At 38.5% G+C, this 12,584-nt stretch overlaps 1 pseudogene; it reads left to right on the top strand.

The window, feature by feature from the left end:
• Positions 1-9,612: 9,612 nt before the first annotated feature.
• LOC120287653 lies at positions 9,613-12,007 on the top strand (annotated as a pseudogene).
• Positions 12,008-12,584: the final 577 nt, after the last annotated feature.

Genomic DNA, 12,584 nt, shown 5'->3' with positions numbered 1-12,584 from the left:
GACCAATCTCATGTAATTTTTAATCTAATGATTGTATTTTAATGCAAGGCAAAATTATATATATGACACACTTTTGTTGTCACGCCCTGATCCTCGGTCACGTGTCCATCCTTCATCTTTGGTCGATTTCATAATACGATATCCCAGGACTACGTATTGCCGACCCTTTCTTTTTAATAGCGCATGCGGAAGCAGTTATAAATCCTCGGACAATAAAACAATGGGATAGAAAAGCAGGGCCGTAATTTCCATATTGAAATTCACAACCACACTTTTATACAGGCCCCTCAAAGCATATAATGCAATACTATTCACGGTAGTCTAATCTAACATTTAACCACATAAAATCAAGGTCTGAAAACAGGATGACATCTTAGTCCTCATCCGGGTCGTACTCAGGATCCTCCTTGTGGTCATCTTCTTCTCCAAAATCTTCTTCCTCATCCGGTTCCACATCAAGGTTCTCCTCTTTAGATTCCTCCTCCTCAAGCTCCTCATCAGAGTCCTGAAATGGTTATTCAATAACCATTGAGACCACGTCTCAGCAAGTTCTACCCTCTAAGACTCGATTAATAAACTAATACGCTAACCGCGCTGCCTATGCACGCACGGGTCAGAGGACTTACCTTGGCCTCAGATTCCACATGCATATTAGCACAGTTCAATAGGCACCTAAGCAATCACATCACAGATCGATATCTCGATCAATCGACCTAGTCGATTTCATGTCAATCGGACCATTCATTGGTCATTTCAATTCAATCAATCAATTCACTACATCAGATCAAAGCAATGATCAATCGACCTAGTCGATTACATGTCATCTCGACCCTTTCTTGGTAGGCTCATCTCATAATATCTATAAGTCCGACCATAGTCCAGGACTGCTCACTCTAAGCTAATAAATAGAAAATATAGCTCGAACTAAGCTGATAGGGTTAAGGTATACTACTCTCGCTAAGCTGACATATCGCCCGTAGGCTGATATAGTATACCAGTATACTGCTTTTACTAAGCTGACATATCACCCGCAGGCTAATATAGTATACTCCCGATGCTCACTCTAAATCGATAAAGTGTCTCGCTCACGCTAGTGACATATCACCCTTGGTGATATAGTACACCAAGATATCTTTTGCTCTCACTAAGCGAACATATAAGAACTTGTAGGATGATATAGTATACTATTTTGATCATTCAATCAATTTCCTATTTTATCATTCTCGATAAAATAGTCATGTGTGGGGACACGGTTGGCCTTAGCCAAAATATAATATTTTCATTTCCATAACTCCCACATTTTCTGTGGTCTACTCAAATCTCTTTGGCATTATCAACTGATGCCCGGTTATTTTTCGATTAATAACCAATGATTATCCAATTAAAGAATAATTCACAATTTCACAAATAATTCAATTCAGCACAAAATAAAGCCCAATTAAATAAACGGACTACGCCACGACAATCAGCATAAAATTCCGGTCGTCGACTATCCTTGCCTAATTTCTAGAAAATAAATAAATAATTAAATTAATTATGAAAATTAATAATTAAATACTAAAAATCCAATTTAGGCCCGTAATGCCTTATTGGAGCTGAAACGGGTCGGGAAAATCTGAGATGCATTCAATAAATAGAAGTATGTCTCTACTTGCTAATGACTAAGTCTAACCACCTAACATGCATCATTAAATCACTAATTTAATTCTCCTAAACTAATCTAACCACCTAATTGCACTTAATTAAATCTAATCAACCCTTAAGCATAATTAGCAAACTAAGAAAGTATTAGTGAGTAAAACTCACTTGATTAAAAGCGGAAACCGGGACACCGCGACGGCGGCCGAATTCCAAACTTTTGACAGTGTCGGCGGACACTCGGGCCGGGCTCAAAAGCCTCACAAGCCTGCAGAAATTTCTGGGCTTGGACCGAACTTGGGCCTGAGCTTGGGCTGACTTGCTTCGCAGGCTTGGGCTTCAAGATTGGGCTACTGAATTGGGCCTCAAACTACTGGGCTGATCTTGCTTTAAAGAAACTGTTGGGCTGATTTCTTGTGGGCCTGACTTTGATTGGGCTTCAAATGGCGTGGGCTCAATGAAGCTGCTGGGCTGAAGACAGGTTGGATTGGAGCTGCAATGAAGACGCGCGGGCCGAAGACTGCAAGAAACCGAAGCAGCGAAGATCAAGAAGCAGCTGCTGACGCGCTTCGGTGAACGTTGCTGACCTTCGTGGCAGCGGCTCCTAGCGTCTTCGAGTCAACTTCAAGGGGAATTTACTGATTTTGTTGACTCGGCCAGACAACCGAGAGTGGAGCAACTTCGCTGGTGTCGATGCAAGGAAGCAGCTGCTTGCCTCGGTTGAAGAAGAGATGGACGAAGATGGCAGCTGGATTCCTGGCCGCGTGGAGTGAAGATCGGTGGGGTAGTGAGAGACGCGTGCAGAGATGAGCGAAGGTGGGGTTACGGTTGGTTTGTTGACTGAACGTGGCAGCTCGGTGGAGTCTTCGAGCGAATGAAATCCACGGCATTAATGAGCTGAAAAAAATCGAGCAAAAAGGGAGTTCGATGGATTTCTTTGGGCGGTGGGGGCTTCGGTCAAAGAAAATGCTTCTGTGAGTTTGAGGTTTGACCGGCGTGGGGTTACGAAGAGGAAGGAGGAAGCATTCGGCTGCAGGAAGATGAAAAGGAAAAAAGGCAGGGGAAAGAAAAGAGAATGCGTGGCTGAGCTTCGATTGTCTTGCGTGAGAGAGAGAGAGAGAGACAAAGAAGAGGGGGTCGGTCACGGCAGCTTGCTTGAGAAGTCGGATGAGAGAGGGAGAGACAAAAAGTCTAAAATCTTTAGCCAATTCATTCAATGCTTGGTCCCCTTGAAGCAATCCAAACTTATCCCATTGGTCTCTATTACTTTCTTGCCGAATAAATCCACCAACTTATCCAATTTAAAGCCAAAAATTGCTTTCTTCTTCTAGATCCGAATTTCATTGAATTTTGAGCTTCGATTCCATCAACAATTTCCCAAATTGAGGTCCGATTTTGCTGACGAAAAACCCCGAACAATTTTCTACAAGTCCCCAACACTTGCTCGGCATGGAAGTCCAAATCTCCTTTAATTTGGCCCATACGAATTTCCGTAAATTTTTCGCAACGTCCGAAACGGATTTTCGCAAAAAATCCCGGAATCTCTGAAAAATCTTCGGAGACTGAGTCGACGTTCCTATAATAGCTCGTGACACCACAGAACTTTCAATTTCTAAAATCGGGTTCGAATTCACAGTTAATTTCCATTCGATGCGTTTGTAGTGTGACCTAAGTTATTGGGGTAACTTTTAGAAATTTTTAGTGCAAATTACCCGTGGTCGATTTTCTTTGAGCCACTATGAACCCACTCGACTCATTGGCGACTCTCGATTGTCGTGAAAATCCCGATGATCCAAATACGAACACATGGTACCAAAACAATAAGAAAATCAGTCTAGTGTTGGTCGACGAGAATTTTCCAATTTAGTGGTGTCACCCACGATTAGCCACATATCTCAGTCGAACCAACCTATCTCTGATCTCGAATTGATTTATATCTGTGTCGTAATGATCTCTAAAGATGGACACGGTCGAGAAATCTATTTGCCTTAAAATCCTTAATGGCTTCCCTAGGTAGTCTAGTTATCTCAAGAGTGATCAACTTTGAGAATAGCCCTATAGGCGCATCAATGAAATGCTCGATTTATTCAGCAGAAAACAGGGTTGAAAATCTGGAATGTCACATTTGTACTTTCCATTTAGTTGAATTAGATAGTAACAACTTTTTTATTGATTGATGACACGATTAGTTAGACTATTTAAAAATCAAAATATTTTTAAAAGGATGGTGTTTATTTGCAAGCATTTCTAAGTTTCCAGATCAATGTCATGATAACTAAAAATTCCGTATTTCACGATAAGAAGATTTTGTAAATGAAGTTTCACAATACTTACTTGATAGAAACCAAAATAAGCTATTCTGCCAAAATCAACTTCTATCAACCATTCTTTAGCCAACCAAAATCACTTGTAAAGAGTTAGCATGTGTAATATCATAAGCTTTTCACGGTCTGGATAACGATCAATTGAATGATGAATAAACCAAGCATTGCCTCCCCTCCATTGATCTCTCTTAATCTTCTCTCGAAGAAAAGAATTTGAACTGTATAGCAGCAAAATTAGCATAATATATTGCGAAATCTAAATCACTTTCAAAAGCTACAATTACATATGGAGATCTCTGTGGGTCATTAAAAGTAGAAGACGGGATTGGCATACTATGCTGAGAGTCAAGGGCCAATTAGTATTTTAACGATCATGTCTTCGTAGAGTTTGCTTTTACCCCGAAACGGACTGCACGGTGTCAAATGTGTCTTCCTCCTTGCATTGAATTATCTAATAACACTGTGTCGTGATAAATGCCCACACCCTTGCCCACAAATTCACGAGAATGACAAGGCCCAAGACCCACTTGTGGCTTTGCTTATACATAATTACAGTCTCACCTTCGGGACAGGGACGTGTCCCAGTCAAGGAAAAAGTATCGAGGCTATTTTGGGGAAGACGACCCCCGTCTGTTTTTCATGCTCTCCGAACCTGAAAACCACAGCAGAAGTTTGGGAAACTATGGCAATTTCAATCAGGATGCGTAGGTAGAAAATCCATCATTTCGGGGTTGCCCTCGCCAAATGCCGCATACGGACTGGATTACAGCTCTCTTCATTTCCTCCCTATTCTTCGAGCTGGTCTTGCCTGTCACTAACACATGTGAAGGTCTCGTTTTAGTAAAACAATACTCCAAAAAGTCTCGTTACAGGTTTTTTTTTTTTTTTTAAATCAGATTCCTTCCATTCAAATCAAAATTGAGCATCCTCCATTATAGCTCAGAAGCTGCAGGAAGAAGAGAAAATAGATGGGATCCCATTGCTTTAACTCCTCTATTTTTAAAGGAAAAGAGACTTTTCATATTAGATGTAAGCCTTAACTATCAAAGACCTTTGTTCTTACGCCACAGAGATATCAAGGAAATAAAAATGAAATATCTTTTCAAATGACTTTTGGGTAGGTCATTGAACTTATAAGCCATATGATTGGCTGAATATGCAAAGAGAGTCATGGGCCAATTTGGTGCAAAAATTGGTCAATAAGGATGATTCCTTGAAGCATCACTCTAGCCTACCGAAGTTGGCAATTATTTATGTTTCTTTATGTGAAAAATCACAAAATCACTGCACTATGCGGTGCACAAATTTTGGGATTAGAATTGACTTTTGTCCCTAAATAAATGGCAAATTCATTCAGAGTCAAGTCAACAAAAGTAGACATTAAATTTTGACAATTAACGAGTATATTAGCTTGGGATTTTATCCTCTATTTATCACATGTGTACTAATTTGTACTTTTTCGCAATATTGATCAAATTTAACGGAAAATAATAGAGGATAAATTTATCATATATATATCGGTTTAGGGTTTCTAGTAATCAAAAAATTAATTTTTGGTAAATTTATCATGAATATATTAGTTTGAGATTTTTCGTGGTATGAACCCTAAAAACAATAAGCTTAGAGAAAAACAACTTGGCAAGAAGGAATCATTACCCTTATTTCCTTCTATGCTTTGAAGTGAGAAGAATATACTTTATTAATGCTCAATTTTTCTACATTCCCAAGGCACGATGATATCTAATATTTTACAAATATGATTTCTTAATTTCTATCTTAATTTCTTTGTAATCGTTGTTATTTCGATGGATTATAAAATAAACGGAGATTCTAGTCTATTAGTCATTCCATGTTACTTTTTAATGATACAAGCCGGATTTAGTGAATTCACTTATTACCAATTACGATGAAATCAGTTTTTTTCAACTTGTTTTCACCATAATCAAATTTTTCGAATTCCCTTTCTTTGAAATTGAATTTTCCTAAAAGCATTTTCCTGCGACAAAAAAATTCTCAGCAAGATAAAGACATCCTTAGAGTTTGTTTTTATTTGATTTTTGAATTTCATATGAGAGTATATGATCGGAGGAAGTGTGCGATTCATATGAGAGTATATGATCGGAGGAAATCGTGCGATGAAATGATCCGGCGCCGAAATTCCCAACTAATCCAGTAAAAAAAAAGAGAGAGACGCAGCCGAGCAACCGAACCTCATTGTCCTCCTCCTCCTCCTCGGCCTCACCATTCTAGTCGGCGTCGTCGGCGGCGGCGGGGGCGGCGTCATCCTCGTCGGCGGAGCTGGCGGAGCGGGCGACGGCGTCGAGCTCCTCCTCGTCCTCCTCGTTGACGGACTCGTCGAGCCGCGGCTGCTCCTCCTCGGACCCGTCCGACAGGCCGACAACGCCTGCTGCTTCGAGGGCCTCGCCATCGCGATCGGTGCCGAAGACCTGCTCACGGCGGAGATTGGCGAGATCGGTCGATCGATGAGTTCGTCGCTGCTCGTTCTAGAGAGAGAGAGAGAGGCCGAATCGGAATCCGAAGCGACGATCGGAATTAAAAGGGGGCGGAGGCGGGGAGCGGGTCGTTCGATCGGAGTCGGTGTCCAAAAATGGAGGAAGCGAGGGATGGGGAGGAGGGTTTGCGCTTTTTCGTAATTTTGTTTTAAATAGTCCCTTCGCTTTTATTATGACTTTCAATTATCGATTGGGTTTTTTTAATTCCGGCTTCTTCTTCTTTTTTTCCATTATTCGGTTTCGTTATGTACGACTGGGTGCGAAAATTTCCCGCCAGTCAGGAGGGGGGTGGGGAGAAATGTAATTTCGTTTCCCGCCACGGGAACTAAAGCCGGCGCTGGCCAGCGCGCGAGATGGACCCGCGGCTCGAGGATAGGGGGGGGTGGTCCAGCCTGGCCTTGCCGCCCACGCCGTGATGGGTTGCGAAATTTTTCTGATAAATAAAGAAGTATGAAAATATCTTGTCCAAAAAAAATAGTATGAAAATATGATTACTATGGCCATTCACTCTTGATATCACCATAAGATTCCTCAATCATTATAGTGCATTTAATTTGAAACACAACTAATATGTTTATTAATACGTGTATGAGTCCATCATTATAAATTCTATCAACACGCTATAAGTTTGGAAGGAAATTGTAAATGCTCAGGATTCTAACTAGTCGGAAATTCGTTCTTGATATGACTTGAATTTATGAACTCGCGAAGGACCATGCGGCCTCTTTATCGTTGAGCTAACATGTTCGGGGGTGGATTTGCTATTTTTTCGTGTTCATGTCTTCTTTTTATTAAGCAAACTAGTTGTGTATAGGCCTAGCAACAAAAAATGAGCAGTGTATTAATCAGTTTTGTGCTTGTAAAGTTTGACCTAAGTCACACCAATTAATTTATCTCTACTACATATAAAGGAAAAGATTGGGTGTCTATGAAATTGATTATTTTGCTCTTCATGATAATTTTTCTTAACTCTCACCTATTGTTTTTCTGCTAGGAAGCATTGACACTCTCTGGGAGTTTTTGTGTCGTGTCGATGCTTCAATACGTGTCTAACATTCTAAAATATTTGGTCAATACGTGTTGGAAAATCCAACTTCTAACCAATTTTTTCGACATTTTTGGTACTAGAGTTGGAATTTCGGCATACGAGTTTCCGAACACAATTCCAACATACGAGATCAATTTTAAAAATTTCAATAAATGAATTATCAAAATATATATGTGAAAAAAAAAATAACAATCAATAATAAAAATAACAAATTAAGAAAGAAGAAAAACCTAATATTTTCTTATCTTTTCTTTTGACTTTCATTTTCATGATACACAATTTACCTTTAAGTTTTTCTTTTTTTTTTCGACACGTCTAACACGCAAGTCTATAATGTGAATTACTTGTTTTTTCTTTTTATTGAAATGAAGTTGAATTTGTCAAATTGAAACAATGAAGGATATTAATAAATTATGGATTAATGTTTTTAGTGTAAATTTATTATAGGATTATTTATTTACTTATTTATTTGTGAATTTGAATCAGATTAATTTGATTGAATTAATCATGAAAATAATAATTTATTATTTATATATAAAATATGAATATAATATACAACATGTCTCGACATGTTGGAATTCTTTATTTTTTGAGAAATGACGTGTCGGCATGTTGTATCATATTGTATCACGTGTTGTTGTCAATGTTATTATGTATTGATTTCACTTGTAGTTTTATAAATATTCCACTATCAATATAAATTTGTGAGAGCCACCGAATATGGCATGCACCTTGTATTAATGTTCTTATTTATATTATTAGTGTGAGCTAAATGCAAAATAAAAAATAAAAATTCATTTGCAATCTTTGTCCTCTTAAAATGTACACTTGCAACCTTTTTGTTCAAGATTAGAAACTCATTGTACTTCATGTTCTTTTTATATGTAAAACATTTAATCACGATATTTGTACGACTCATACATTCCATTGAGTAGCTATAAGACGATAACGCTATAATTTTTAAGGCAGTTATCAATTCTAAATGTGGTCACGTTAATATCACGAAAATAAAAAGAGTTAATATCACGAAAAATTCAAAATTAATGCATTCGTGATAAATTTACCCTAAATTAATATTTTAACCATAAAAAAATCCCAAACTGATATACACTTGATGAACTTACTACAAAAAACTTTAATATGGTACATTTATGACAAATTTATTTTTCGTTAATTTTTGTTTAATTGGATAAATACCATGATAACTATGATAAATGGAAGGTACAACCTTAAATTTGTACATATGTCAACTGTCATTAAACTTGGCAATTTAACAGTTTAATGTAAACTAATGAAATGTAAAATTTTAAACTAGTATATCCGTTAGCAGTACACGTTATCTAACTCAACAATTTAATAATAAATTTTAACACTGACTAATAATGAGTAAATTTGTCACATGTGCATCGATATAAATTTTTAGTAATCAAAAAATTAATTTATGGTAAATTTGTCAAATATGTGTCAATTTGGAGTTTTTTATGGTATTAACCCAAATAATAACTACTGTATCCAACTCAATAAAAACAGCGAGAGCATCGAGAATCAATACATACAGCAAGTCGCCTTCCACAGCTCTCCCTTAAATCAAGAGAAGTAGGTTCCACGATTTGCAATGAAGCTCGACTCGCCAATCACTCAAACATACTAACATTCTTTTCAAATTCGAATGAGTCAAGTTATTAGATCGATTCGAGCTTGAATTCTAAAACATTAGTCCGAAGTAGTACTTGCATTTCCATATACCTCCACGAATATTAGCATTAATTTTAGCTTTTTTTATTTATTCATTTGGAATTCTAGTTTGAGCCAAGCCGCGAGTCAAAGTGCTGACGTGGAGAAACCCAAGGGAAGCTCCAAAAAGGGGGAGACAAAAACCCCAAATTTTGTCCAAAAGCAGAAGAAAACAGAAGAAATCGCCACCCGGTGATTCTCAACGGTCCCCGATTTCAGATGAACTTCCTTCGTTGCCCTCGTGCAAGCGACGAAATCACCGAACGCGACACGGAATATGCCCGCCGACGGAGGAAGAAAGCAAGGGCAAATCAGGAATGATACGTTGCTGCGGCTCTCAATCACCATAATAAAAGTCCATTCGCGCCGTTTTGATAGCGCGTGATTGTTTGCGTACATGAAAGGTGCGGAGATTGGAGTTTTTTTTTTTGGCGTGATTTCGTGCTTTTTTTTTGGTCCTTTTCTCGACGACGCTGTTGGATCCGTTTTCTGTTGCAGGATATGGAGCGGAGCGGGTCGGGGTTGAGGGCGATGGTTGTTCTGACGTGCTTGGTTGCCGCAAGCGGGGCGAGAGGTAATTGCAGTTCGCGTTCGTGCATCAGTCAACTGCTCTGATTCTCCGATGGGGAGTTTTGATTGGGAGAAGGCGCGAATAGAAAGGCGCTAGGATTGAGTACGTCGGTTTTTGAGCACGGACAGTGAGATTTGTATTGTGAATTTAGGGGATTAGGCTTTTCAGGGTTGGGGGAAATCGTTGACTGTGTCGTGGAGCTGGAGTACCTGATTGAATGGGGCAAAACTATAGCTATATGATCCCTCTGGTGTACAATTGGGTATTTTCAAAGCATATGAAGGACGGGCGTTGAGTTGTATTTGGTTGGTTCTGTTAAGCCCTTAGATTACCAAGTTGGATCAACGCCACGCCTGGAATAGGGTCAGATTGATGGAATTTCCTTATATTTGTTTGATGCAAATCTTACTCTTCTTTCTACTTTGGGGAAAAAATATGTTGAGCATCTTAAGAGTGATCAAACATTGGCTGTTCAGCTTTTGTTCACTCGAGTTATGGACTGTAGCCTGTAGGTTTTTGTGGAGTAGTTTTGTGGGAAAGCGGTGCGTTATGTTGTTTACGTATTCCCCCTTGATTGCATTGGATTTTGTAAATACTTCTTCAGTTCATGAAGAAGGACTTCAAAGACATACTGAATGTTGTTTCGAGTTGATGTTTCCTTAAAGTGTTCCCCTCACTTGATTTGTCATAATAGCTTTTTAGAGTCATAAGAAACTTGATTCATCACTTGTGATTGAATGAGTGTGACCGCATTTCAATCCAAAATTTTATCTACTGGTAAATGCAGAGCCTAAAGTGAGGTCCAGGGCTCATAAAGCTATTTACAATCACACTCTAGCCACGATATTGGTGGAGTATGCATCAGCCATAAGTGTTCTCTAAAAAAATGAAAAATTCGCATTTGCCTAGAGCTTCTTGTTACGCATCAAGTTTCGCCATTTCAATACAAAAAAATTGTAAATTAATGCAAAGCTTTTTATTGCAGGTTTACATGTCAGATTGGACAGAACTTTTTAGTTGGACATGTCCTAGATGTGATGGAAAGACCAAGGTAATTTGACTACTTTTTATGCTAAGGTTGCGTGAAGAATGGATCTTTAGTACTAAATACCCAATTTTTTAAGATGAGATTTTGTGGGCATATGCTACCTTGTCTTATGAGCTTCTGAACTGTTTATTAATGCCTTTTTGATATGAAAGCAGGGATTCGAAGTCATTGAACTGATAGTTGACGTTCAGCACTGCTTACAGGTATATAAATCGTTTTACGGTGGCCTATCAATTGGATGCTTGTGATGCCTCTATGTTTGAATTGCATATATTTGTTTGTCTCTATTTCTAAACTATTTTATATGTATAGGCATATGTTGGGGTGGCCAAGGACCTTAATGCTATGGTCATAGCTTTCAGAGGTACCCAAGAACATGGGTATGAATGTTAACTTTTGCAACTCCTCCCCTTACAATTGACATGCAAAGGATTTGATGAAAATTTAAGCTAAGAAGAGCACCCTCAGTGAATGTGTATACAAGGCACATGGGACTGCTGTCCATACAAACAGAAAAAGGGTGAATCATTTCCACCAAGACACGGAAGTTACTTTCTTGTAATTTCAGATGGAGTCATGAGGAGATCACATACTTCACTAATTTCGTTCTGTGAAAATTCTGTCACGTCTCTTTATCATTTGAGCTTTTCAGTTAGTGATTGCTTCTATTTATGTCTACAGCATACAAAATTGGGTCGAAGATCTCTACTGGAAACATCTTGACATAAATAAATTACCCTGGCATGCCTGGTGCCATGGTGAGTTCTAAAGATGATGAGCCTCTCGCAACCTGTGGATACTTCTGATTGGGATTGAGTTACGGTCTTACTCTATTGATTGTTGCTTAGGTTCATCATGGATTTTATTTTGCTTATCACAATACGACAATTCGACCTGGTATTTTGGATGCTGTTACAAGAGCCAAGGATTTATGTGGAGACATCAACGTCGTGGTGACAGGACATTCTATGGGAAGGGCTATGGCATCTTTTTGTGGACTCGATTTTGTGGTAAGATAAATTGAAAAACTGTTATGCCTGGGACTTGTGAATTTTATTTGTTTCTTTTCTATTGTGTTCTTTCAACTATTCAGTTTTGGTCTGTTAGGAGTTATCTGGAATTCTCTGCCAACTCTACCTTGAAGTGTCTAGACTCTTTGCATGGATCTTGAACATTCTATGGCTCTCATATTTGTATTTACAATTCATCATACATAGCATCTTGTTTTCTTATGTTTTTGTTAGATCAACACATAGACAAAACACAAGCAGAATGGGGTGCACAGTCTTTACGCGAATCACCAATTGTCGAAGTATCTAGTTATGTGAATTGAGTCATGCATGTTAAGATTTGGAGCTTTGAGTTGGTTGATTACTTAAATGTGGTGGGTAAGGACATCCAACTATTCCTTACAAAGTTCACTTGCTGGAAACTTTATGGGATTGTTGATATGTTTATGGTCTGGACGCATAACCTTTTTAGGCACTTAAAGCTCAAATTTTATGTCATGTAATCTTAAAGAGCTAATGCATTTTAAGATAGATTATATATCGATTCCCAAGTTTGTGTTTCGTGCGCTGGTGCTGACTGTCTCTCTCTAGTCAAATGAAGCAGCTCCTCTTCAGTTAGACTAGTGGGCTGGAGCCAATTCTAAGATGTCCAAATCATGCTTTTTATCTCCGCTTTGTTAAATAGAGTGGCCCAGCCT

The sequence above is a fragment of the Eucalyptus grandis genome, chromosome 8 (assembly GCF_016545825.1).
Source record: "Eucalyptus grandis isolate ANBG69807.140 chromosome 8, ASM1654582v1, whole genome shotgun sequence".
Lineage (NCBI taxonomy): Eukaryota > Viridiplantae > Streptophyta > Magnoliopsida > Myrtales > Myrtaceae > Eucalyptus > Eucalyptus grandis.
Note: the sequence above shows the minus strand (reverse complement) of the source record. Positions and strands in the feature narration are given on the sequence as shown.